Genomic DNA, 27,810 nt, shown 5'->3' with positions numbered 1-27,810 from the left:
TTTATCCGAGTTTCAGAGGAGGAACAGATCTGACATCCTTCACAATTTAAGTGTGTTAAGTTGACAGTGCTTTGAGTTTTATTTAAATTCTTTTATAAGAGCTATATGCTAATACTGTAATTTCTTATATTTTTTTAGTATTGTGAATTAGAATTCCATATGTACCTTCTACCTACTTAAGCAAAAATTTAAAATATTTGTATATAATTTCAAACTACAGAAAAGTTTCAAGAATATGGATAGTGTAAGAAACCAATATAGTCTTTATCCTTTTTTCTAAGTTCACCTGCTTTTTTATGTTTTTATTGTTCTGAAGACTTTAAGATTAATGTCTCCTAAATGCTTCAGCATATATTTCTTCAGAATAAAGTTACAGTTATCTTCAGAAAAATTTAAAGCTTTGCAAAACTCTAATCTCCTGTGAATATTTCAGTTTTTATTAGTCGACTGAATATTTTTCCTCTGTTTTTTCTTTCATTCAATATAGAATCCATTCTGGGATCAAGCTTTAGAATTGTCCATTTTTTAAGGTTTTTCTTTAATCTATAACTTCCACAGCTTTTATTATCTTTAACATCAATATTTTAGATGAAATTATCCCTCCTTATTTTATTATTAATTGAATGCTGCTAATTTGGGCTTTTTGGGCTTTCCTCTTGGTTAGATTCAGGTTCTGCATTCCAAGACAGACTACAGAATACTTGCATTGTTAAGTGACTGTCTTCATGTTCCATTCATTGTAGTTAACCCACTCAACTTTCTTTCTGCTTTGCCCTCTTACTCACTAGTTGTACTTAGCAAACGTAGGATGTTATTTAAGAGTGTTCTTAAAAGAACATATGGCATTATTGAGATGGATGGTGGTGATGGTTGTACAACAGTGTTGAATGTATTTTAATACCACTGAGCTATACACTTAAAATTATTTTAAGCAAGGAAAAAATATAAAATAATATAAGGTAGACATAAGTTTTGTATTTCTTGTGAGCTCAGTAAGGGACTAGTTGCCTAGAATATAGTCCTATACAAACAATATATCCTTAAAAAGTACTTACTAGCCTGACCAGGTGGTGACGCAGTGGATAGATAGAGCATTGATCTAGGATGCTGAGGACTCAGGTTCAAAACCCCAAGGTTGCCTGCTTGAGTGCGGGTTCACTAGCTTGAGCATGGGGTTGTTGGCTTAAGCATGGTATCATAGACATGACCCCATGCCCGAAGGTCACTGGCTTGAAGCCCACTATTGCTGGCTTGAGCAAGGAGTCACTGGCTTTGCTGGAGCCCCCTGGTCAAGGCACATATGAGAAAGCAATCAATGAACAGCAAAGTTGCCACAACTATGAGTTGATACTTCTCATATCTCTCCCTTCCTCTCTGTTTTTCTTTCATGTGTGCTTGTACACACTTTAATAAAACTTACTAGTTTTTGATAATTATTTGCATCATTAAATTAATTAGCAAATAATATAGTACATGCCTGACTGGTGATGGTGCAGTGGATAGAGCATCAACCTGGGACATTAAGGTCCCAGATTTGAAACCCAAAGGTCACCAGCTTGAGTGCCAGAGGTCACTGGCTTGAGTGTGGGATCATTGACATGACCCTGTGGTTGCTCACTTGAGCCCAAAGGTTGCTGGCTTGAGCAAAGGGTCAGTGGTTTGGCTGAACACCCCCTCCGCCTCCCCCTTCATCAAGGAACATATGAGAAGCAATTAATAAACAATAAAGTGATGCAACTACGAGTTGATGCTTCTCATTTCTCTCCCTCTCTGTCTTCTTGCAAAAAAAAAAAAAAAAAAATATATATATATATATATATATGGAGATAGAGAGAGAGAGAGAGAGAGTAAGAGAAAGAAAAAGAGAGTACAGGAACAAGTTTTAATATGCATATGATTTGCCTTTCCTATTATGGTATACTATTAACTTTACTTCTCACCTACCACCTTAAACCTTGCAATGCGGAGTTTTTGTCCTCAGCATTCTTACAATGTTTTGATGTGCCCTCTTGTTTCAGGACAAAAATTAGAAAAATAAAAGGTGCCTGACCAGGCGGTGGCACAGTGGATAGAGCATCGGACTGGGACGCAGAGGATCCAGGTTCGAGACCCCCGAGGTCGTCAGCTTGAGCACGGACTCATCTGGTTTGAGCAAAGCTCACCAACTTGAGCCCAAGGTCGCTGGTTTGAGCAAGGGGTCACTCAGTCTGCTGTAGCCCCTGGTCAAGGCACATATGAGAAAACAGTCAATGAACAACTAAGGTACTGCAATGAAGAATTGATGCTTCTTATCTCTCTCCCTTCCTGCCTGTCTGTCCCTATCTGTCCCTCTCTCTGTCTCTCTCTGTCATAAAAAAAGAGAAAATAAAAATAAAAGGTATTTGTTTAATAAATGGCTGTATTTAAAAAGAACGTTTTCTGCTCTTAGTGTTCCTGTCTTATCAAAATGTATATGAAATTTAATAACCTCAAAGTTGATAAGTTACCATTTAGCTCGACTTGTAAGATATGTAGAATTTACTTTCCTGTTTTGAATGCTTTCTATTGTTGTATTACCACAATAGAATTCACTACATAGTCTATAAATATAAGAAATCTAAAATAGATTATTATATTTATAAAAGATGTTTGTCTTCTGTTCCCACTACTCTCCTGAAACAGTTCCTTTGTGCATCCTGAGTTATGTTCCTTTATAAATCCCGTGACCTATCTCAGTCCTCAGCATCTCATTACCTGTATTAGTAATGACTCTTGACTTTTTGAATCATATTTAGTCTCCGATGTGTGAAATTCCCATAAATGCACACATATGTAAAGCATACTTTTTATTATATTTTAAAGAGCTGTCCTCTACCTTGAAGGGAGTTTTAGATATAAATGGTTTGCTTATTGCCGGAGATATTAAGGGAGTAGGAATAAGAGTCGAGCTGCTGAGGATAGATAATCCCTGTAAATATATCCAATATATCCTCTCTAAATAATTTACTGGATCCCAAGCTAAAAGACACAGTGGGTTTGTCCCTCAGTGGTTGCTTTGGCTCTATAATTGATTGCAGAGATTTTGAGACTGTGGCTGTGTGAGGAGCTATTTCATTCATTTAACAAATAATTATTAAACACCTTGTATGGATTAGGCATTGGGAAAAGAGAGATGCACAAAACACATTCCTTGCCCTCAAAGATTAAGGAATGGTTAATACCCATTTGAAAGAATAGCTGATTACTGTAAAGCTTAGACTCCAAAGATCAGAGAGATGAAATATAGGTTCTAGTTTTGTTAAGTGTAGGGCCATTACTTAAAAAAAGTATTTTTGTTTTTTAATAAAGTCTGTTTTCAATAAAGTCTGAATTTATCTAATAATTTTGAACTTTGGAAAATGGAAGACTTCAGAGGATTAAAACAGATCACCTACAAAGAGTTGCAGTTAATAAAATCAAAGCATTTTCCATTGAAATAGTGGTGTTTAGAAGTCATTGCATTTTAATTACTGTATCTTTAAATAGAATATTGTCTATTTAATATAACACAGATAACTTCAAAAGTTGCTACTACAACTAAAATATTCTTTTGTCTTAAAAAAAATTTTTTTTATTGATTGATTTTAGAGAGAGAGAGAGAATAACATCGATTTGTTGTTCCACTTATTTATTGCATTCACTGGTTGATTCTCCAATGTGCCCTGACCAGGGATTGAACCACAACCTTGGCCTATGGGACGATATGCTAACCAACTGATCTACTCAGCCAGGCCATAAAATATATTCTTCTGTGTAATTTTGTGTTATGGTTTTGAAGATTTGTCTTTATTATTCAGTTCTCTAAATCTTGATTTCCTTAGGCAGAGTAATTCAGGTAGAATGTATATACAGTATATATTATTGAATATAGTAAGAAAGCATCTATCAAATGTCACGTTTAAAATTTTTTATAAATTGCTTTCATGCTGTCCAGTTACTGTATTTTCACTGGTAATTGTATCACCTTTTTTTTTTTTGTATTTTTCTGAAGTTGGAAACGGGGAGGCAGTCAGACTCTCGCATGCGCCCGACCGGGATCCACCCAGCATGCCCACCAGGGGGCGATGCTCTGCCCATCTGGGGCGTTGCTCTGTTGCGACCAGAGCCATTCTAGCGCCTGAGGCAGAGGCCAGGGAGCCATCCTCAGCGCCCGGGCCAACTTTGCTCCACTGGAGCCTCGGCTGCGGGAGGGGAAGAGAGAGACAGAGAGGAAGGAGAGGGGGAGGGGTGGAGAAGCAGATGGGCGCTCCTCCTGTGTGCCCTGGCCGGGAATCGAACCCGGGACTCCCGCACGCCAGGCCGACGCTCTACCACTGAGCCAACCAGCCAGGGCCGTATCACTCATTTTAATACACTGAATTTTGTACATTCTCCACAAGCAAGATTTCAAGTCCTTTTCACTTTTTTCAGTCCCCCACCTCCTCCATAGTCCCTTGCAATATTTTCTGAAACTGAAAACTTTTTAAACATTGGACTGTAACATAATCCAATGAAAAAAGCATATCTTGTATCTACCAGCTTGCTTTAATAAATGCTAACATTTGCCTCATATGCATCAACTTTTTAAAAATAACTGAAAATGAGTAATGGAAGTAAAATATTTCTTTGTATAAATTTATAATATGGTTTCAGAGATTTGTCTTTGATTATTATATGATTGTCTACATCTTAATTTAAACCTGAACCCTTATATATAACCTATCTGATCTCATTTTCTCTCTTTACTGAAGAGGAATTTATGTTGGTCACTTTTATGAAAGTGTTGTGTATTTTTGTATCACACATGTATATGATATGTAGTATTGTTTGGCATATTTTAAAACCTTATATAGCATTATACTGTATGTATCCTTTTTCAACCTATTTTTTTACTAATATTTCTTTTTCAGATTTATCCATGTTTATGATATGTAGTGTACATTTTTCACTTTAATTGCTGAATGGTATATCATTGTATGAATACAAAGAACTAATTTATATGTTCAATAATGGATATATAGGGTATTTATAATATTTCTCTGTGTCACAGGAGCATTCTTGTCTTCTTATGCATAGCTGTGGGAGTTACTGAAGGGTATGCATCTACAACTGAATTGGCACCTCGAAATAATTAGCATTGAACAGTGTTCTATCTGGTGGTTGTACAAGTAACATTTTACAGGTCATAGGTCTGTGTTGTGACTTGGGACAGTTCTGACCTCATGACTGTTGGCAGACCACACCCATCCGACCTTCTTGGTGTCCCCCCCATTCCACTCAAGTGACCCTCAAATTCCTGCCATCCACACCCCTGTCCTAGGGGCGACTGCCATCTCCTGTAGGTCTGATTTTTTTGGACCATATTGTTATGCAAGAAGTAGATGCAAGTTTCCATTTCTTTTGATCCTGAATTTGATATTATCAGACTTAACATTTTTACCAATCTGACTGGTTATTAAGTGATAGCTGATTGTTATTTTTATTTCTTAATTATCTGTTTGAAATCTTAGTCATCTAAGTTTCTTTTGTCAATTGTCTGTTGATATTCTTGGACAGTCTTTTCAAAATTAGGTTGTATATTTTTTATTCTACATATATACTACACAGTTATGTGTATTGGAAATGTCCTCTTAGAGTGTCTTGTCTTTTGACTTTGATTAAAGTGTGTATGTTGTATAGAAGTTTAAAAATTGTTAATTTAGTCAAAGTTAGTTTTTCCTCTGTGATTATGCTTTAAAAAAAACTTTCCCGCCTGACCAGGCGGTGGCGCAGCACATAGAGTGTCGGACTGGGACGCAGAGGATCCAAGTTCGAAACCCCGAGGTTGCCAGCTTGAGCACGGGCTCATCTGGTTTGACCAAGACTCACCAGCTTGAGCCCAAGGTCGCTGGCTTGAGCAAAGGGTCACTTGCTCTGCTGTGCCCCCGCCACCCCCGGGTCAAGGTGCATATGAGAAATCAATGAACAACTAAGGAACTGCAATGAAAGAATTGATGTTTCTCATCTCTCTCCCTTCCTGTCTGTCTGTCCGTCCCTATCTGTCCCTCTCTCTGACTCTGCCACAAAAAAACCCCCAAAAACCTTTCTCTATTTCATTGTTATAGTGAGTAACCCCAAACTTAACAATAATTAAGACAACAATAATTTTATTATATGTAACAGTGTCAAGAATTCAACTGGTATAGTAGGGCTTTTACTCTGCTCTATGTGCCATAGATGAAGCAACTGGGGCCTGGGATTGCTGGAAAGCTCTGGGCTCGGATAATCTGGAGATATCTGTGTTCACTCTTGACGTTGACACTGGTTTTTGACTGGGAATTCAGGTTGGTTACTAGCCTGAAATCCTACACACTTGTTCAATATTAAATAGTAGTGATAACAACAAACATTAAGTTTATTTCTTGACTCTATTGGGAATGTTTATTTTAAATATTATTTGTGAATATTAATATATTGTCATGGTAAAGTACTTTTCTACTGTTCCACTAAGTTGGAAAAGAATTTTAGTCACAAGTTAAATTTTATTGAATAATTTTATTGCATTTTTGAAAAGATATATGTAATTCATTGATAATTGTGACTAACATTAATTAGCTTTTCCGAAACAAACCTGTCTTTGCATTCTCCATATAAAACCTGCTTAATCATGATTTGTTAATAGTTTCTGCTGGATTTGATATACCAGTTTCTTTAGAATTTTGCAACTGAAATTGGTTTGGTTTTGCTTTCAAAATTAAAATTGGTTCATAAAATGTCTTTTTCTCTTTGTATTCTTTTTCAAAATAAATTAATAATTAAGTAATCCAAAAGAAAGCAGAAAAGGGGGACAAAGGAACAAAATCATTAGGGCTAATAGAAAACAACTAGCAGGATGATAGATTTAAATTCAGACATTGCAAGAGTTATATTAAATGTAAATGATTTAAATATGCCAAATTGGATAAAATGTAAGATGTACTATATGCTGTTTAAGAGCAACTCATTTTAAATATAAAGTCATAGGTAGGTTAAAAGTAAAGTGATATAGGCCCTGGCCGGTTGGCTCAGCGGTGGAGCGTCGGCCTTGCGGTTGGCTCAGCAGTAGAGCGTCGGCCTGGCGTGCAGGGGACCCAGGTTCGATTCCCGGCCAGGGCACATAGGAGAAGCGCCCATTTGCTTCTCCACCCCCACCCCCTCCTTCCTCTCTGTCTTTCTCTTCCCCTCCGGCAGCCAAGGCTCCATTGGAGCAAAGATGGCCCCGGCGCTGGGGATGGCTCCTTGGCCTCTGCCCCAGGCGCTAGAGTGGCTCTGGTCGCCGCAGAGCGACGCCCCGGAGGGGCAGAGCATTGCCCCTTGGTGGGCAGAGCGTTGCCCCTGGTGGGCGTGCCGGGTGGATCCCAGTCGGGCACATGCAGGAGTCTGTCTGACTGTCTCTCCCCGATTCCAGCTTCAGAAAAATACAAAAATAAAAAAATAAAAAAATCTCATAAACTAGAATTTACACCCCATTTTTAAAATTTTTATTTTTTTTAGAGAGAGGAACATTGATCTGTATCTGTATGAGCCCTTACCAGGGATTGAATTGGCAACATCTGAACTTTGGGAGGATGCTCTAATGACCAATAGAGCTATCAGGCCAGGGCTCACTCCCGATTTCTACTCGCCCAAGCCCTAGTAACTAGCAATTTACTTCTTTTTTTTTTAATAAATAAATTTTTATTAATTTTAATGGGGTGACATCAATAAATCAGGGTACATATATTCAAAGAAAACATGTCCAGGTTATCTTGTCACTCAATTATGTTGCATACCCATCACCCAAAGTCAGATTGTCCTCCGTCACCTTCTATCTAGTTTTCTTTGTGCCCCCCTCCCCCCAACCACCACACTCCGTCCATGTCTCTTAGTCTCCTCCTTATGTACCGCCAATGTATGGAATCCTGCAGTTCCCGTTTTTTTCTGACTAGCAATTTACTTTCTTTATGCATTTCTCTTTTCTGAACATTTCATATAAATGGAGTCTTTCCAGATATATAGTCTTTGTGACTGGCTCCTTTCATGTAACATAATATTTTCTAGGTTTGTTTATATTGTAATATGTATTAATACTTCCATTTTTTTACCCTATAATCTTTTATTATATGGATATACCAAAATTTGTTATCTACTTATCAGTGATTAACATTTGAAGACATAAATATTGAACAATTATGAATAATGCTTCCATGAACATTCATATACAAAATCTACGAACTTGTAGATTTTTGTGTGGACCTGTGTTTTCAGTTCTCTTGGTTATATATCTAGGAGTAGAATTCTTGGGAGACATGGTAACTGTTTAATTTATTGAGAAATTGCCAAATATTTAATAAAGTGGCTGCAACATTTTGTAATCCCACCAGCAGTCTTTGAAGGTTCTTCACATTTTCACCAACACTTGTTATTTTCTATCTTTGATTTTGGTCATTAGAGTAGTTTCTCATTGTGGTTGTGATTTGCAGTTTGCTGATAGCTAATGATGTCAAGCATCTTTTCATGTGCTTATTGGTCATTTGTATATCTTCTTTGGATAAATTATTTTTTCTTATTTGCCCATTTATTTATTTATTTTGTGACAGAGACAGAGAGAGGAACAGACAGACTGGAAAGGAGAGAGATGAGAAGTATCAATTCTTTGTTGTCGCACCTTAGTTTCTCAGTGATTGCTTTCTCATGTGCCTTGACTGGGGGAGAGGGCAAAATCATTTGCCCATTTAGCCTGACCAGGCAGTGGTGCAGTGGATAGAGCATTGGACAGAGATGCAGAGGACCCAGGTTCGAAGCCCCGAGGTCACCGGCTTGAGCACGGGCTCATCCAGCTTGGGTGTGGGCTCATCAGCTTGAGTGTAGGGTTGCTGACTTCAGCGTAGGATCATAGACATGACCTCATGGTTGCTGGCTTGAGCCCAGGGTCAGTGGCTTGAAGCCCAAGATTGCTGGCTTGAGCCCAAGGTCTCTGGCTTGAGTAAGGGGTCACTCACTTTGCTGTTGCCCCTGATCATGGCACATATGAGAAAGCAATCAATGAACAACTAAGGAGACTAAGGAGCTGCAATGAAGAATTGATGTTTCTCATTTCTCTCCCTTTCTGTCTGTCTGTCTGTCTCTCTGTCTTTGTCATACACACACAAATAAATCCTTTGCCCATTTAAAAATTGTATCACTTGTTCTTATTGAGTTTTAAGAGTTTTTATTTTTGGATATAGTTCCCATATTAGATATGTGATTTGCAAATATTTTGTCCCATTCTGGTGCTTGTCTTCTTTCTTTCTTTTTTAAAAACTTTTATTGTTTTCACAGAGAGAGGAAGGGGGAGAGCCAGAGATCAATTTGTTGTTCCACTTATCCATGCATTCACTGGTTGATTCTTGTATATGCCCTGACTGGGGATCAAACCCATAACCAGGGGTCCCCAAACTTTTTACACAGGGGGCCAGTTCACTGTCCCTCAGACCATTGGAGGGCCAGACTATAAAAAAAACTATGAACAAATTCCTATGCACACTGCACATATCTTATTTTAAAGTAAAAAAACAAAACGGGAACAAATACAATATTTAAAATAAAGAACAAATAAATTTAAATCAACAAACTGACCAGTATTTCAATGGGAACTATGGACCTGCTTTTGACTAATGAGATGGTCAATGTGCTCCTCTCACTGACCACCAATAAAAGAGGTGCCCCTTCTGGAAGTGCGGCGGGGGCGGATAAATGGCCTCAGGGGGCTGCATGTGTCCCACGGGCCGTAGTTTGGGGACCCCTGCCCATAACCTTAGTGTGTAGAGGCTATGCGCTACCAACTGAGTTACCTGGTATGGGCTCACTTTCTTTCTTCTTCTTCTTCTTCTTTTTGTTGTATGACAGAGACAGAGGGACAGATAGGGACAGACAGACAGGAAGGGAGAGTGATGAGACGCATCAATTCTTTGTTGTAGCTTTTAATTTGTTCATTGATTGCTTTCTTATATGTACCTTCACCGGGAGGCTGCAGCAGAGTGAGTGACTCCCTGCTAAAGCCAGCACCTTGGGCTCAAGCCATTGACCATGGGGTCATGTCTGTGATCCCATGCTTAATCCAACAACTCTGCATTCAAGCCCTGCACTCAAGCCGGCGACCTCGGGCTTTTGAACCTGGGTCCTCTGTGTCCCAGTTTGATGGTCTATCCACCGTACCACCACCTGGTCAGGCAGAGCTCACTTTATTGATGGTATCCTTTAAAGCATAAAAGTTTTACATTTAGATAAGTTCAGTTTAATTTTTTACTTGACCACTTGTGGTTTGATTTCTTTTGCTTTTTAAGCCATATATGTATAAGAAATCATTGCTTTTTTTTTTTTTTTTTTGAAGCTGGAAACGGGGAGAGACAGTCAGACAGACTCCCGCATGCGCCCGACCGGGATCCACCTGGCACGCCCACCAGGGGCCATCCCCAGCGCCCGGGCCATCTTTGCTCCAATGGAGCCTTGGCTGCGGGAGGGGAAGAGAGAGACAGAGAGGAAGGAGGGGGTAGGGGTGGAGAAGCAAATGGGCGCTTCTCCTCTGTGCCCTGGCCGGGAATCGAACCCGGATCCCCCGCACGCCAGGCCGACGCTCTACCGCTGAGCCAACCGGCCAGGGCCAGAAATCATTGCTTTTGATGTTATGTATAAGAAATCAAAGTCAAGAAGATTTGCACCTATATTTTCTTCTAAAAGTTTTATAATTTTAGCTTTTATGTTTGGCTTGTTAATCTATTTTTAGTTAATTTTTGTGTAGGTCATGAGTTAGAACTATTTTCTTTTGCATGTAGTTATCCAGTTGTCCCAGTGCTTTTTGTTGAAAACACATTCTTCCCTCGTTGAATTGGCAGGTACCAATTGGCCATAAAAGTGAAGGTTTATTATTTGATTCTCAATTTCTTTGCATTGATATGAATATCTCGCATTAAGCCACTACTTTATACTGCTTTGATTGCTGTAGCTTTGCAGTAAGTTTTGAAAGCAGGAATTGTGAAACTGCAACTTGGTTCTTCTTTTCAAGAAATTTTTGAGGGAGCAATTCTGGGTCCCTTATTACTATTTTTCTTCCAGCAAATTCTACATTCATGTCTTACCAATGTGTGGTCTTATCCTTCCATGATTTTTTTAAAATTTGAAATTGCTTTCTTGTAGATCACTCAAATTATTCTTTGTTCACTTTCAGTATTTTCCTGCCTCCTTCTGTACTCCATCCTTTTTCAGTTTTCTAGTAAGATTCCCCCTCTTCAATTTTCAGTCTTTTATCTGACATTTTTTTCCTCACAATTTTTGTTTTTCACTTTCAGCTAGTTAGTGAGTACCCATCATGTCTTAAGTACTTCATTAATCTCTGGAAAAGAAAATTCTAATTAAACATAATTTTTATTCTCAAGTTTCTTGTGATAATTAATGTAAGAGGCAGGTAACTCTGTGCTAAATTCCTTCTTTCATGTGGGACAATCAGATTTTTGTTCTTGATTTTAATTTTCGTAATACACTTGATTTTAAATTTTGGTAAACTTGAAACTAATACTAAGCTTCAAACAGTGTGTAAATTATAATGATTATAGAAGACAAAAGAAGCATTGTCTATATAGAAAAATTGTCTATAAAATAATAGCAAGAAAGGAAATGCTATTTCCTTGTATTACAAATGCTAAAATGTGATACAAGAATGACTTATACATGGTAATAAATATCTTTTACTTTTTAAAAATTCATTTTATTTACTCATTTATTCTTCTGAAATAAGTGTGTTGAGTACATTTTCTCTCAGAAACAACAAAATTTTCAATTCTACAACACCAACTGTGTCTCCAACAATTTAATTCATTTCTGACCCTGACTATTCAGAGTTAGGCATATCCCACAGGATAAGGGCTCTGAACCACAAGAACTGTCTCCACTTTTTTTGATGGCATCTGCAAATGGGGTCTACCCACACTTCTTTTCTGCCTAACCAACTATTAATTAGGGGTTCCCGTGATTGTCCTCCCAGCCTCAGAACTCAATAGGACTCAATAAAGTGTTATACTTGATATTATAGTTTATTATAAAGGGTACAGATGAACAGTCTGATGAAGAGGCACGTAGGGTAAGGTCCAAAGTGTCCTGACTTCTGGACTTTAGGAAATTTTATCTCCAGAGAGTCAGTGTACACTACCCTGAGGGCATATGGATCTATCTGTTCACTGATTGGGAGGCTTCTTGAATCCTATTGTTTAGGGGTTTTTATGGAGGTTCTATTATGTAGGCATGATTGATTAAATCTTTGACCATTGAGGATTTAACTCAATCTCAATTCCTTCTCTTTCTGTAGGTAGGGGAGTGAGGTGGAACTGAAAGTTCTAACTCTCTGAGTAGTTGGCTTTTCTGGTGAGCAGCCCCTATTCTGACGTTGTCTACCCACCCTTCCTTGGAGTCACCTCATCACATGCAAAGACAATAAAATTAAATTCTCGAACTTTGGGACAAAGGCCCAATATTTATTTTTTTATTATACCAAGGGCATCTATTATATATTGGACATAACCATTGCTTTATCGAACTTAGAATCTAGTGCAAGGAAACAAATTTTTTTTTTAAAATCCTAATATGACATGTAATTTAGGAATAGAGACATTCCCAGCATTTTATGAGATACTAAGATTATCTCACCTATCCAGGCTGCAAGGAGTGCTGAGACTTAGAATGTACATAGATGCTGGTACACAGTAGGTTTTCAATACACATCTGTTACACTAAGTTGTATGTTTTACCTGTGCCTCAGCTTTGCCTGAGGTGCAAAACCAGTAGGTAGAAATAAAGATTCTGATCTTTTGTTTAAAATTTCAGATGACAGAGGCAGAGAGTTTATTTTAGCCAGACAAAAGGAAAAAAGATAAAGAGTAAGAAGTGTCCTGGGACTGTAAATGACAAGAAAAGGTCATTTAAGGTGGGGTCACTCTCACTTCAGGGTGACATGTGGGGGATTTTCATATTGAGTATAGATATCCCTGACTGAGGATTGTTTCGACTTAACGATTTTTTTTTTTTACTTTACAGTGGTGTGAGAGCTATACATAGTCAGTACAAACTGTACTTCAAATCTTGAATTTTAATTTTTTTCTTCCTGCCCTAATAATATGGAAAATAATACTATCTCTCTCTCTCTCTCTCTTAAGTGAAAAACTGACAGACAAGGGTGGACAGACAGGAAGGGTGAGAGATGAGAAGCGTCAACTCATAGTTGTGGCACCTTAGTTGTTCATTGATTGCTTCCTCATATGCGCCTTGACTGAGGGGCTCCAGCCGAGGCAGTGACCCCTTGTTCAAGCCAGTGACCTTGGGCTCAAGCCACAGACCATGGGGTCATGTCTATGATCCCACGCTCAAGCCGATGACGCCATGCTCAAGCTGGCAACCTCAGCGTTTCACATCCTTGGCTAACACTCTGTCCACTGCACCACTGCCTGGTCAAGGCAACCAGTACTGTCTTTTGATGCTGGGCAGATTTAGGAAACTGCAGCTTCTGGTCAGCCATGGGATCACAGGGATAAACAGAAAAAGATACACAACTTAGTCTAACAGATGTACAGTGTGCCTGTAAAGTCATGGTGCACTTTTGACCTGTCACAGGAAAGCAACAAAAGACAATAGAAATGTGAAATCTGCACCAAATAAAAGGAAAACTCTCCCAGTTTCATACCTGTTCAGTACAGTTTGATGTGGGCTCACACACAGGTTTTTTAGGACTCCTTAGGTAGCTATCCCGTATAGCCTCTACAGACTCATCACTGACTGATGGCCTACCAGAATGGGGTTTCTCCACCAAACTGCCGGTTTCCTTCAGCTGCTTATCCCACCGAGTAATGTTATTCCTATGTGGTGGCACTTCGTTATAAATGCGCCGATATTCACATTGCACTTTGGTCACGGATTCGAATTTAGGGAGCCACAGAACACACTGAACTTTCCTCTGTACCGTCCACATCTCGACTGGCATGGCCGTGGGCTGCTCCGCTGTATACACGGTGTTACGTCATCATCTGTGCATGCGCACATGTTGCCACATCATCCTACAGAAACTGGGAGGGTTTTCCTTTTATTTGGTGCAGATTTCACATTTCTATTGTCGTTTGTTGCTTTCCTGTGACCCAGGGGCCCCCAAACTATGCCCGCGGGCCGCATGTGGCCCCTTGAGACCATTTATCCAATCTCCAATTCCCCCCCCCCCCCCCCCCCCCCGCTGCACTTCCGGAAGGGGCACCTCTTTCATTGGTGGTCAGTGACGCTCTGGAAGTGCGTCATATCACTTGTTATGGCTAGCAGTGACAAATATGGAACCGGACATTGACCATCTCATTAGCCAAAAGTAGACCCATAGTTCCCATTGAAATACTGGTCAGGGCCCTGGCTGGTTGGCTCAGTGGTAGAGCGTCGGCCTGGCGTGCAGAAGTCCTGGGTTCAATTCCCGGCCAGGGCACACAGGAGGAGCGTCCATCTGCTTCTCCACCCCTCCCCCTCTCCTTCCTCTCTGTCTCTCTCTTCCCCTCCCACAGCCAAGGCTCCATTGGAGCAAAGATGGCTGGGGTGCTGGGAATGGCTCCTTGGCCTCTGCCCCAGGCGCTAGAGTGGCTCTGGTCGCAACAGAACGATGCCCCGGAGGGGCAGAGCGTCGCCCCCTGGTGGGCAGAGCATCGCCCCTGGTGGGCGTGCCGGGTTGATCCCGGTCGGGCGCATGCGCGAGTCTGTCTGACTGTCTCTCCCCATTTCCAGCTTCAGAAAAATACAAAAAAAAAAAAAAAGAAAGAAATACTGGTCAGTTTGTTGATTTAAATTTACGTGTTCTTTATTTTAAATATTGTATTTGTTCCCGTTTTGTTTTTTTACTTTAAAATAAGATATGTGCAGTGTACATAGGGATTTGTTCATAGTTTTTTTATAGTCCAGCCCTCCAACGGTCTGAGGGACAGTGAACTGGCCCCCTGTGTAAAAAGTTTGGGGACCCTTGCTGTGACCGGTCAAAAGTGGACCATGACTTTACAGACACACTGTATATTGAAAACACTGTGTGTCAGCTATACAGGCGTTATTTTTTTCATGGTAAATGAAACACTTTTTGTATCTTAATGCATTGACCTAGCTTCTTTGGATGAAAATAGACTACAGCAGAAAAAAATTCTCTGCAGTGTATTTATTGCATTTCGCAATTTTGCCCAACTGTAGGCTAAAGTGTTCTGACACAGTTAAGGTATTCTAGGCTAAGTTATGGTATTTGCTTGGTAAAATATATTAAATGCATTTCTGATTTAGGATATCTTCAATTTACAATGGGTTTTTCGAGACATTATCCTTTCATAAGTCAAGTAATATCTTTATTGATCTACTTTTTTATCTCTTGCCCTTTTCTACACAGTAAAGTCCTATTAAAAATACTGGAATGATATTGTCTTCCCAAAGTCAGATTGATTTCTAAGTAAAAACCTTTTTTGTTTGAAATTTTAAACAGGGATCAGAATCTTTGTTTTCCACATACTGTTATTGCAGCTGGGAAGCTGAGGCACAGGTAAGATATACAACTTAGTGTAACAGATGTGTATTGAAAACCTACTGTGTGTCAGCAACCACACAAAGCTTATTTTTTACCATGAGACGTTTTCTGTATCTTAATGTATTGATTTAGCTTCTTTTGGTTAAGGTAGACTACAACAAAAAATTTATCTCCCAGAATTAATTGATGAAAATGATGAAATTTTTATTTATATAGACTTTTAATATTATAACAATAAAGCAACTGAAAAATAAAATCATTTTAAAATTTTGAATCAAAACATTTTATTGAGATATTTAAGTATCTTTTATTATATATTTTTGTTTTTAAAAATCTTAAATCTATCAACTTTTAAATATAGCAAACATATTCACATCTTTTTATACTATTGCTGCTTAATATTAGAAAACTTGCTGAAGTGAATAATTGCACAAGTACAGCATTAAATTTGTATCTATATTTTTATTGAAACTTCTTTGCCTATTTTGTTTAGGTATATAATAGGAAAAGAAAGAACACAATCTGCACATTTTGTAATATGTTGGTTATTTTTTAATACTTTATTTATTGATTTTACAGAGAGGGGACTGATGGGGTAGGGGATTGAGAATTATAGTTGCTTCACTTTAGTTGTTCATTATTGCTTGCTTCTCACATGTGTCTTGACCAGGCAAGCCCAGTGTTTTGAACCGGCAGCCCCAGCATTGCAAGTCCACGCTTTATTCACTGTGCCACCACAGGCCAGGCTCTTGGTTATTCTTTGGATTACTTGAAACTCATTTTTTCACTCACTTCACAATACTTTTAGAAACTGAAGGAAGCTGTTTTCTTTGAAATAGTCCAGATTTTATGCATATTTATTTCACTAACAGTTTGAGAACAAGGATCTATTTTCTATTTGTCATTTTTGTTTTGAGAATAATGCTGGGTGGCATTAATACGTAATATTCATGTATCATTGATAATATCACAAATATGTTAAAATTATAAGTGAAGACATAATTTTTTAAGGGAAAATGACATACATTGTTGGTAAAAGCTGCCTGTACATCACTAGGTAGAACAGTTAGGTGCCAAATTAGGGGGTAGGTCATGGGAACCCTTATACTGTATAATGAAAAAAAAAGTAAATGATATAATAAAATTAAGAAAATTCAGGATTATCTTTATTTCAAATTCCAGCTCTTAAGAATTAAAATCCGAAAATTCAGAAGTGTTTTTTTCACATTTTTACTATGAATTTCAGCAACTGATTGAATTTGATTAACTAGCTAGATGATCAGTATCTTCTATTCCTAGAACTATAAAGAAAAATGTTGCCTGTTCAGACCAGAGTAATCCAGGCACTGGCCTATCATTGGCCACTATTGAAAGAACCAAACTGCCCTTGCCTTTAAAGCTCCAAGTAGGAGAGCTTTTACTTTTTTTTTTAAAGCTATTAGTCTGTATGAAGAACTCAGTGAGCATACAAATATTACATGTTTTTAGTTTAAGCTGTATTCCATTTTATTTATTTATTTAAGTGAGAGAGACAGAGAGAGGGACAGACAGGCAGAAAGGAGAGATATAAGAAGCATCAGTTTGTTATTGCAGCACCTTAGTTCATTTATTGCTTTCTCATATGTGCCTTGATGGCGGGGGTGGGAGTTGCAGCCTAGCCAGTGACCCCTTGCTCAAGCCAGTAATCTTGGGCTGAAGCCAGTGACCTTGGGCTTCAAGTGAGCGACCATGGGGTCATGTCTATGGTCCAACACTCAAGCCAGCAACCCCGCGCTCAAGCTGGTGAGCTGTGCTTCACCCAGAGGAGCCCGCGCTCAAGCTGGCTACCTTGGGGTTTTGAACCTGGGTCCTCTGTGTTCCGGGCCTATGCTCTATCTACTTTGCCACTGCCTGGTCAGGCTGTAATCCAATTATTTTGTTAGGGTTTTTTTTTTGTATTGTTGCAAGCTGTTTTTAATACTTCTTTTTTCTGATTATTTGACAATGGCCAGTTTTCGATGAATTTTAAAACTATATGTCTCTTCCAGGATTTTCCTTATATATTTATATTTAGGTGCTCCTCTATTGGTGCATATATGTTTACGGGGATTGTATCTTCTTGTTGAATCAATTCCTTTAGTATTTTGTCGTGACCTTTGTCTCTTGTTATGGCCTTTGTTTTGAAGTCTGTTTTGTCAGATATAAGTATTGCTACTCCAGCTATTTTTTTTTGTTTCCATATACATAGATTATTTTTCTCCATCCCTTCACTTTCAGTCTGTGTATCTTTTGTTCTGAGGTGGGTCTCTTGTAGACAGCATATATATGGGTCATGTTTTGTTTTTTTAGATTTTATTTATTGATTTTACAGAGGGTGGAGGGGAAGAGCAAGAAGTATCAACTCATAGTTGCTTCACCTTAGTTGTTCATTGGTTGCTTGTTGTATGTGCCTTGACCCGGCAAGCGCAGGGTCTTGAACTGGCGACTTCAGCATTCTAGGTCGATCCTTTATCCACTGTGCCACAAAAGGCCAGGCAGGGTCATGTTTTCTTATTTATTCAGATATCCTGTCTTTTTATTGAAACATTTAATCTGTTTACATTTAAGGTTATTATTGATATGTACTTATTTATTGCCATTTTATTCTTTAGACCAGTGTTTCTCTCTTTTGATTACTTTTTGTTTCCTCTTCTTAGAGCAAGCCCTTTAACATTTCTGGCAATGCTGGTTTGGTAATAAACTCCTTTAGTTGACTTGTTTTGTTTTTAGTTTGGGAAGTTCTTTATTTCCCCTTCAATTTTAAATGATAGCCTTTCTGGATAGAGTAGTCATCTTGGTTATAGGTATTTGCTTTTGATCACTTTGTATATTTCTTGCCAGTCCCTCTGGCCTGAGTGTTTCTGTCAAGAAATCTTCTGACAGGCTTAAGGGGGCTCCTTTGTAGGTATCTAATTGTTTTCCTGCCTTTTGATTCAGCGATCCCACTTCTGGGAATGTATATCTTAAGAATCCCTAAACACTAATTTGAAAGCATATATGTGCACCTATGTTCATTGCAGCATTGTTTATGAGAGTCAAGATCTGGAAATAGTCCAGATTTTCTTCAGTAGATGAGTGGATAAAAAGGCTGTGGTACATTAACACAATGAAATACTACCAGGCCCTATAAAAGAAGGAAATCTTGCCTTTTGCAACAGCATAGATGGACCTGTAAATTATTGTGCTAGGTGAAATAAGCCACTCTGAGAAAGGCAGCTACCATATGCTCTCACTTATATGTGGAATCTAATGAACAAAATAAACTGATAAACAAAATAGTAACAGAGGCCTGGGACAGACTGACAGCTGACAGTGGAGAGGAGGATGGACTGGATGAAAGGAGAAGGGATTAGTCAAAAACCAACACATAGACACAGTCAACAGTGTGATGAGAGCCAGAGGGAAAGTAAGTTGGGCATTTGGTGGAGGTGGGCAGAGGTTGGGAAAATGGGACAGAAAGAGATGTTGCTAGGGATATAGGGGCCTCACAATGTGGGCAGATGATTTGTTGAGTTGTGCACTTGAAACCTATATGGTATTGCAAACCAATGTCATCCCAATACATTTAATTTTTAAAAACTCAATATGCCACTTTATAGATATGAACTATTCTTTTACTAGGCAATAGATCTCATAGTGAGGAGGAAGAGAATTCATAGGCAGTGCAGGGCTTCAGTATTGCTATTAGTATTATACAACAGATCCTTATAAGAGGTAGATGTATTTTCTGCCTCAAAGTAGTTTGGATATAACATCTTCATTTGTACAAATTATAATCTATTATATTGAATATTTTGTCACTCTTAATCTGAAAACTGGTAACAGATGAAAGTCTTTAAAAATTCACTGTGAATAGAAATTCACAATAAAACAATAAACACAATTAAATCATGGGCAAAGATTTTAGTATTTCTTTGAAGAAGATACACAAATGACAATAAGCACATGAAAATCTGCTCAACGTTGTATAGCCATACGGAAATGCAAATCAAAACCACAGTGAGATAATACTTGATGTCTACTAGAATGACATTAAAAATCCAAAACAATGGATGCCTGACTAGGTTGTGGCACAGCGAATAGAGCATCGCCCTGGGATGCTGAGAACCCAGGTTCAAAAGCCCAAAGTTGTGGGCTTGAGCAAGGGCCCATCCAGCTTGAGCACGGGGCTGCTGACTTGAGCATGGGATCGTAGAAAGAAGCCTATTGTTGCTGGCTTGAGCCAAAAGGTCACTGGCTTGAAGCCCAAGGTCAATGGCTTGAGCAAGGCGTCATTGGCTCAGCTGGAGCCTCCATGTATGAGTAAGCAACCAATGAACAACTAAAGTGCCGCAACTACAAGTTGATGCTTTTCATCTCTTCTTTACTATATGTCTGTCTGTCCCTCTCTCACGATAAAAAAAAAAGAAAATAAGTGAAAATTGGAAATTTTATGGGAATGGAATAAGAAGTCACTTAGGAATGGTTTCATTAAACGTAGAACTACCATATGACCCCAAACTTCCATTCCTAGGGATGTAAGAGAACTGAAAACTTATGTCCACACATAAACTTGCACATGAATCTTCATAGTGTCATTCATAATCACCAAAAGGTGTAAAGAAGTGAAATGCATTTTAACTGATGAATGGTTAAACAAAATGTGCATACAGTTGAATATTATTCAGTCATAAAAAAAGAATAAAGTACAGTACTTATACATGCTGCAACATGGATGAGTTTTGGAAACATGCTTAGTTAAAGAAGGCACACAAAAAAGGTCACATATTATATGATTCCCTTTGTATGAAATGTCCAGAATAGGCAAATTCATTGAGCCAAAATATAGATTAGTGTTTGCCAGGGGCTGGAAGGGAGAGTGGGGAGGAGAATGAGTAATGCCTATTTAATTGGTATGGTGTTTCTTGTTGGAATGATGAAAATGTTGTGGACTTAAATAGTGATGATGGTTGCACATTGTGAATATACTAAAACCATTGAGTTGTATACTTTATAAAGGTGAATTTCATGGGAGTTTTATCTCAATTTTAAAAATTTATTGTGACCTCTAAAATTATAATATTTTGGGGAGGAATACCTGAAACATGTAGAATACTGCTGTGGATATTTCATATCTTAATCTTAAATTAAATTATATGTCACATACTCGAACCATATTGTTTTAACAACTGAAATGCTCTTCAGTATTATGTCATGGACCAGTCTCTGAGGGATGTGAAATAGTCATTCAAAACTCATTATTTTGTTTATTGCTGGAATATTTTTGACAATTCAATAGGATGACTATTCTCAGGTAACATATAAAGTAATATATAAAGTAACATATAAAGAGCCATGCTTTTTTTAAGAAAAGGATTTATTTTTACCTTATGAATATGGTGAATAATATAAACAAACAAAAACTGCTTATGACAGTTATTTCTTCTTTGCTCTGATTATTAGGAACTCAAAGCTATATATTTGGTCCCCCCATAACAAAGGTACAGGTGTCTGTGGCATGCATTTTTGAAACTAATCTTATTCTTGGCCTCATAATGTTTCCTCACTCTCAATTTCTTATTTTTAAAATATATTATGTACCTTAATATATTACTTCTTATATTACTTTAGAAATGGACAGGGTATAAAGATATACATGGGATAAAAGACCTTATACTTTGAGGGGGAAAAACTCATAATGCAAATGTGCTTGACTAACTTATATAAATTAATTTACACTAGGCCCTGGCCGGTTGGCTCAGCAGTAGAGCGTCAACCTGGCGTGCAGAAGTCCCGGGTTCGATTCCTGGCCAGGGCACACAGGAGAAGCACCCATCTGCTTCTCCACCCCTCCCCCTCTCCTTCCTCTCTGTCTCTCTCTTTCTCTCCCGCAGCCAAGGCTCCATTGGAGCAAAGATGGCCCGGGCGCTGAGGATGGCTCTGTGGCCTCTGCCTCAGGCGCTAGGATGGCTCTGGATGCAACAGAGCGACGCCCCAGAGGGGCAGTGCATCGCCCCCTGGTGGGCGTGCCGGGTGGATCCCGGTTGGGCGCATGCGGGAGTCTGTCTGACTGCCTCCCCGTTTCCAGCTTCGGAAAAATGAAAAAAAAATTAATTTACACTAATATGTAATTAGTAAATTGTCTTTATAACTTTCAAATCTTTATAACTAATTATGAACATTTTTAAGGCAGCAAGGGAACATAGGGGAAAGTAATAAGCAGAGAGAAAGGAACTCTGAAATGATGAAGATTTGTGTAAATGATGGACACATGAATTGCTTTTTGTTTGAAATAGAATGATGAATTTGTATGGAAGATTGGGGTTCTGGAAATCCAAAAGTGAAAATGGGTCATTACAGAAGAGGGAAATGGGAAAGTTCAGTGGAGATGCCTTTTAAAATTGCTGGCTTTACTTTGTCTAATGTTGATCCTATTTAAGCCCCACTGTGCAAAATGAAGTAAAAGCTGTTTATGGCATTGTTTTACCATGTGCAGCTGCATGTATGTAGTTTAGAAAGGACATTGTCATCACATCATAAAATATGTCAACATTGCTTTCTCTAATATTTTAACTTGGCAGCCTCTATTACAAACTAATATTGTTTTAAAAGGGTTTTTAATTATCTATATGTAGTATCTCCCCCTATGTTTTTCAATATAGTCTCCACATAATTCTTTAATAATTACAGGTGTTATATTTGCATTTCTAGCAGCAAGATTGGGTTTATGCATTTATTAGTTACTTAGTAATCATTGATTTTCCCCATGATTTTTTTCCTTCTCTAGATCATCTCATCAGTATATAAATATGCTGTACCATTCCGTTTTAATACAAAAATCTTGTAAGACCTCACATTCTCCTTTGCCTCCCATACTATTTTTTTACAATCCATTAGAGCAAAACTCCTTCAAAGAGTTGTTCATATATAATGGCTTTTATATCCTCATCAAACTCTCTTTGACTTGCTTATTCTATTCATGCTTCTGTCTTCACCACTCTGCTAACAACGTTTTTGTCTTTGGCACCAATGAAATTTATCTTGATAAATCCAATAGTCATTTCTCAACCCTAAGGTTAAGTGTTTTCCCAGTAGCAATTGTCATAGTTGATGATATCATTTTTCCTGAAATCTTCACTTGGGTACTTAACTTTGTCAACAGCAAATTCTTTTTTTAAAAATTTCAGATAGAGCAAGAGAAGGGAGAGAGAAGAAGAGAGAGAGAAGAAGGGAGAGAGAAGGAGAGAAACACAGACAGAGACAGGAAGGGAGAGAGGGAAGGAGGAGAGAGATGAGAAGCATCAACTCGTAGTTGCTTCACTTGAGTTGTTCATTGATTGCTTCTCATATGTGTCTTGACTGGGGGGCTCAAGCCGAGCCAGTGACGTTTGGTTTCAAGCCAATGACCTTGGAATCATGTCAACGATCCCATGCTTCAGCCAAGGGATTTCCAGATGTTGGGGTTTCCAACCAGGATCCTCAGTATCCTAGGTTGACAGACACTCTATCCACTACACCAGCATCCATCAGGCTGAAAATCTGATTCGTGTGTGTGTGTGTGTGTGTGTGTGTGTGTGTGTGTGACAGAGAGACAGATAGGGACAGATAGACAGGAAGGGAGAGAGATGAGAAGCACCAATTCTTTGTTGCAGCTCCTTAGTTGTTCATTGACTGCTTTCTCATATGTGCCTTGACTGCGGGGGGGGGGGGGGGGCGGGGCGGGCTCTAGCAGAGCGAGTGACCCCTTGCTTAAGCCAGCGACCATGGGGTCATGTCTGTGATCACTCGCTCAAGCTGGCAACCCTGCGCTCAAGCTGGTGAACCCACATTTAAGCCGGATGAACCCATGCTCAAGCTGGTGACCTTGGGGTTTCGAACCTGAGTCCTCAGTGTCCCAGCCTGATGCTCTACCTACTGCGCCACTGCCTGATCAGGGCCAAAATCTTGACTTCTTAATACATTCACTACCCCTACCATAAAACCTATTACTATCCTAGTGTGTCTATCTTGGTCTTTAGCAGCATTACTCACCCAATTGAATAGTCCAAAATCTTGGACTTCTCCTTGATTATGATGCTTTTTTCCTCTTATTTAGTCTATCCAACCACTTTTGTCAAAAGCATGGCTACTATAATAGTCATCTCTCATTTTTACCTGAATTACTATATTTGCTTTCTAAACTGATTTCTGTATTTTTAGTCTTTTCCTCCTTTTTTTATTTCCAAGATTATTCTGCTGTGTACAATGATAGATTGTCTTTTCCAATTAGACCCCATCACTTCCTTAGTGAAAGCATTCTATATGGCTTTCAACACAGTTGGAATAACGTCCAAACTCTTACTATTCCTTTCCCAGCCAAACTGTTATTGTTCCTTTCCAAGTCCTCCATGATCTGTGCATAGTTAGCTCTTCTTCCACTGTCTTCTAACTTACTGTAAGCCTTTTCACCTCAGGGCCTCGGCACTTGCTATTCTCTGTACCTGAAGTGTTTCTGCTTACTTCATTCTTTAACATTTTTTAAACAAATGTATTGATTTGAGAGAGGAGGGGAGAATGAAGAGAGAAACATCAGTTTGCTGCTTCACTTATTTATGCATTCATTGATTGATTCTTGTATGTGCCCTAAGGATCTAACCCACAACCTTGGTGTGTTGCGGTGATGATTTAACCACCTGAATTCCTGGCCCAGGGCTTTCTCACTTCATTGTTATTCTCCAGACACTTATCTTCTCTGAGAGGCCTTCTTTGCTATCATTTCATCTCCTTACTCTACTTTGTAGTACTTATCACAGTGAGAAAGTTAAAAATTTTGTACTTTCTTATTGTTTTGTAGTCCTCTCCTATTTCTGCATAATATCTGTAATGACAGAGACTGTCTTTCTTGCTGTTGTATTTCCTGATCTAAGATGGTACCTGCCACATAGTAGATACTTCATAGTTATTGAATGAATGAACAAATGAACTTCTTGATTTGTTTACTGTTTTATAAGTGAATTAGTGAATGAGAAATACTTAATATTGGTTTATAATTTATATTCTGATTATTACACTTATTAACTTTTTTATTTTGGTAAAATATATATAACATTAAATTTAATCATTTAAAAGTATACAATCAAGCCTGACCAGGTGGTTGTGCAGTGGATAGAGCGTTAGATTGGGACACAGAGGACCCAGGTTCGAAACTCCGAGGTTGCCGGCTTGAGCGTGGGCTCATCCGGCTTGAGCACAGGGTTCATCAGCTTGAGCACGGGGTCACTGGCTTGAGCGTGGGATCATAGACATGACCCCATGGTTGCTGGCTTGAGCCCAAAGGTCGCTGGCTTGAGCCCAAGGTTGCTGGCTTGAGCAAGGGGTCACTCTCTCTGCTATAGCCCCTTGGTCAAGGCACACATAAGAAAGCAATCAATGAGCAACTAAGGAGCCACAACAAAGAATTGATACTTCTCATCTCTCTCGCTTCCTGTCCCTGTCTGTCCCTTTCTGTCCCTTTCTCTGTCTCTGTCACACACACACACACACACACACACACACACACACGAAAGTATACAGCCAAGCCTGACCTGTGGTGGCACAGTGGATAAAGCACCAACCTGGAATGCTGAGATTGCTTGTTCAAAACCCTGGGCTTGCCTGGTCAAGGCACATATGAGGAGCAACTATTGTACTACAAGTTGATGTTTCCTGCTCCTCTCCACTGCCATTCTCTCTTCTCTATCTAAAATCAATTTTTAAAAAAGTCTTAAAATTGAATAAAATATACAGTCAAGTAGCATTAAATACATTTATATTGTTGTGCAACCATCACCACCATTCTTCTCCAGAACATTTTTCATCTTCCAAAATTCAAACTCTGCCCTCATTAAACAATAACTCCTCATTCGCACTTCCCCTAGTCCCTGGCCATCACTATTCTATATTCGGTCTTACAAATTCAAGTATTCTAGGTACCTGTATGAGTATCTCATATCACAATGTAAGAGTCATATTGTATTTGTCCTCTTTGACTATCTTTGTTCGGGCCGCTATAACAAAATATCACAGACTGAGTGTCTTATAAACAACAAAACTTTGTTTCTCACAGTCAAGGGGGTGGGACAGTCCAAGATCAAGGTGTTGACAGATTTGGTGTATACTTAGAGCCTGCTTTCTGGTTCATAGAACTTTTTGCTATACCTCACATGGTGGAAGGGGCAAGAAGTTGTCTGGGATATCTTCTATATACAAGGGACCTAATTCCTTTTAAGAGGGTTCTGCCCTCATGACCTAATCACTCCCCAAAGGCCCTCCCTCCAAATATCATCACATTGGGGATTAGATTTCAACATGAATTATGGGGCAGAGGATGCAAACATTTAGTTTATAGTACATATTTATTTCACTCAGCACAGGGTCTTTAGATTTATCCATGTTGCTTTAAATGTTTTTGAATGGCATTTTTCATCAGGTGCATAGCAATTAATTGTATCTTTGCCTTTCACGTCTTTTACGTGTGCATCTCAAAAAATGTTATAAGCATAATTAACTAAACCTCACAACACTCCTATGAAGTAGATAGTTATGGTGTGACAAACTGAAGTACCAAGAGATTTCCTAAGGTGCATAGTGAATGTATGCCAAAATTCTGAATGAAGACTGAGGTCATGTAATCCCTTGTTGAAGTATTAGACTAGATTTCTTTATGGTGAAATCATTCTAAGAATTCTAAGAAAAACACAATAGCAGTAATATTTAATATTTCTAAATATTCATAGCAAATTTCTTTAGTAGGAAAATGTTAAATATGCGTTAACTCAAACCTAGTATTTGCTATTAACTATGGTAACTTTAGTTATTGGATCTAACTAAACATTTGTTTCAGTGTTTTGCTTGATGATGTAATTGTCTCACCAATCTTCATAGCCATATTCTGAATTGGATCTTTGAAGATTTGGATTGGGATAGTTTCATTTCAGTCTTTCAGCTATGGTATATATAAAATTACAAGCTTATGTTTGTCTTGATTGCTGGCTTGTTGAAGTGAGGTGATTTTTTTTTTTTTTAAGTTAGAAAAGGGGAAGCAGATACAGACTCCCACATGCACCTTGACCTGGATCCACCTGGCAAGCCCACTAGGGGGTGATGCTCTGCCCATCTGGGGCCCTTGCTCTGTTGCAACCGGAGCCATTTTTTAACATCTGAGGCAAAGGCTATGTAGCCATCCTGAGCGCCCAGGGCCAACTCGCTCTAATTGACCCATGGCTGCAGGAGGGGAGGAGAAGAGAGAAAGAGAGAGAGAGAAGCGAGAGGATGAAAGGTAGAAAAGCAGATGGTTGCTTCTGCTGTGTACCCTAACCCACAATCAAACCTGGGACTTGGACACACCGGCTGATGCTCTACCACTGAGCTAACGGGCCAGGGTGGTGAGGTAGTATTTTTAAAGGCAATCTTTTCAGTAGCAAATTATCAGTTGATGTGGTAGGTATTGGTTGGCAGATCTAAAATGGAGTCAAATAATTTAGATAAAAACCAGAATCATATAATTTATATTCAGATATGTTTTAACTTCATTCATGGTAATTCCTGATAAGAGCAGATACTATACTTGATCTTAGCCAAAAGGCCGAGAAACATAATTCCTAAAAGTTTTATTTCTCTGTGTTACTGCAATTTTAGTTGAATTTCCTAAAGAACTTATAGTTGGAGAAATAAAAGTATAGCTAAAACAGCATATTATTTTCTCAAGTGGATCTCTTTATTATATTACTTCACCCAGAAGATTAGTTCATTTTTGGACGTTGTGTATAAATTAACCCCAAGAATGTTTCAACACATGTTGATTGACCTTCTTCCTCCACTAGATGCCCATTTATGGCTCTAAAGCAGAGAAACCTCGGAACTTAGTAAAGATTTTGAAAAGTACAAATTCATGTTGAAAGAATAGGGTGATAAAGTTTGGGAAAAGAGACAACTTATAGATACTTAAATTTTTTCAAAAATTCACCAGGTCTGATAGCCTGTTGTGCTTTGTTTGCATGGTTTTTTTTTATTATCAACAGCATAGGAAGCTACCATCTGAGCTCTAGCTAAATTTCATGTAATAAAGCTTATGTTAGTTGTCTAAAGTTTTTGTGAGTTTAACTATGAGAATTATCTCAATCACATAAAACAATAAGGACAAGTGGTATAAATTTGATACATTTAGAGGGAATGACAGCTTTTTGCAGAAAGGATAGTGAAATTATTGATACATTTTAGTAGTTTATGAAAATGTAAATTTCTTTTAT

At 38.5% G+C, this 27,810-nt stretch overlaps 1 protein-coding gene, 1 long non-coding RNA gene and 1 pseudogene across 6 annotated transcripts in view; 1 reads left to right on the top strand and 2 right to left on the bottom strand.

Moving 5' to 3' along the window:
* The window catches only part of BAZ2B (bromodomain adjacent to zinc finger domain 2B), a 457,412-nt gene that overhangs the window by 180,277 nt on the left and 249,325 nt on the right, over nucleotides 1–27,810 (top strand). Inside the window, exon 1 of one of the 5 annotated variants that reach the window (XM_066346472.1) lies at nucleotides 15,544–15,562. The exons of the other annotated variants lie outside the window; for them this stretch is intronic. The gene's annotated coding sequence lies outside the window, so the exon portion shown is untranslated. Of the gene's footprint in view, nucleotides 1–15,543; nucleotides 15,563–27,810 lie in introns of those variants that run through there. 5 annotated transcript variants of the gene reach the window in all.
* Nucleotides 1–27,810, bottom strand: part of LOC136378965 (uncharacterized) — a 339,755-nt gene that overhangs the window by 241,498 nt on the left and 70,447 nt on the right. The gene's annotated exons all lie outside the window — the stretch shown is intronic.
* LOC136379153 (U2 spliceosomal RNA) lies at nucleotides 27,027–27,158 on the bottom strand (annotated as a pseudogene).

The sequence above is a fragment of the Saccopteryx leptura genome, chromosome 7 (assembly GCF_036850995.1).
Source record: "Saccopteryx leptura isolate mSacLep1 chromosome 7, mSacLep1_pri_phased_curated, whole genome shotgun sequence".
Taxonomy (NCBI): domain Eukaryota; kingdom Metazoa; phylum Chordata; class Mammalia; order Chiroptera; family Emballonuridae; genus Saccopteryx; species Saccopteryx leptura.
Note: the sequence above shows the minus strand (reverse complement) of the source record. Positions and strands in the feature narration are given on the sequence as shown.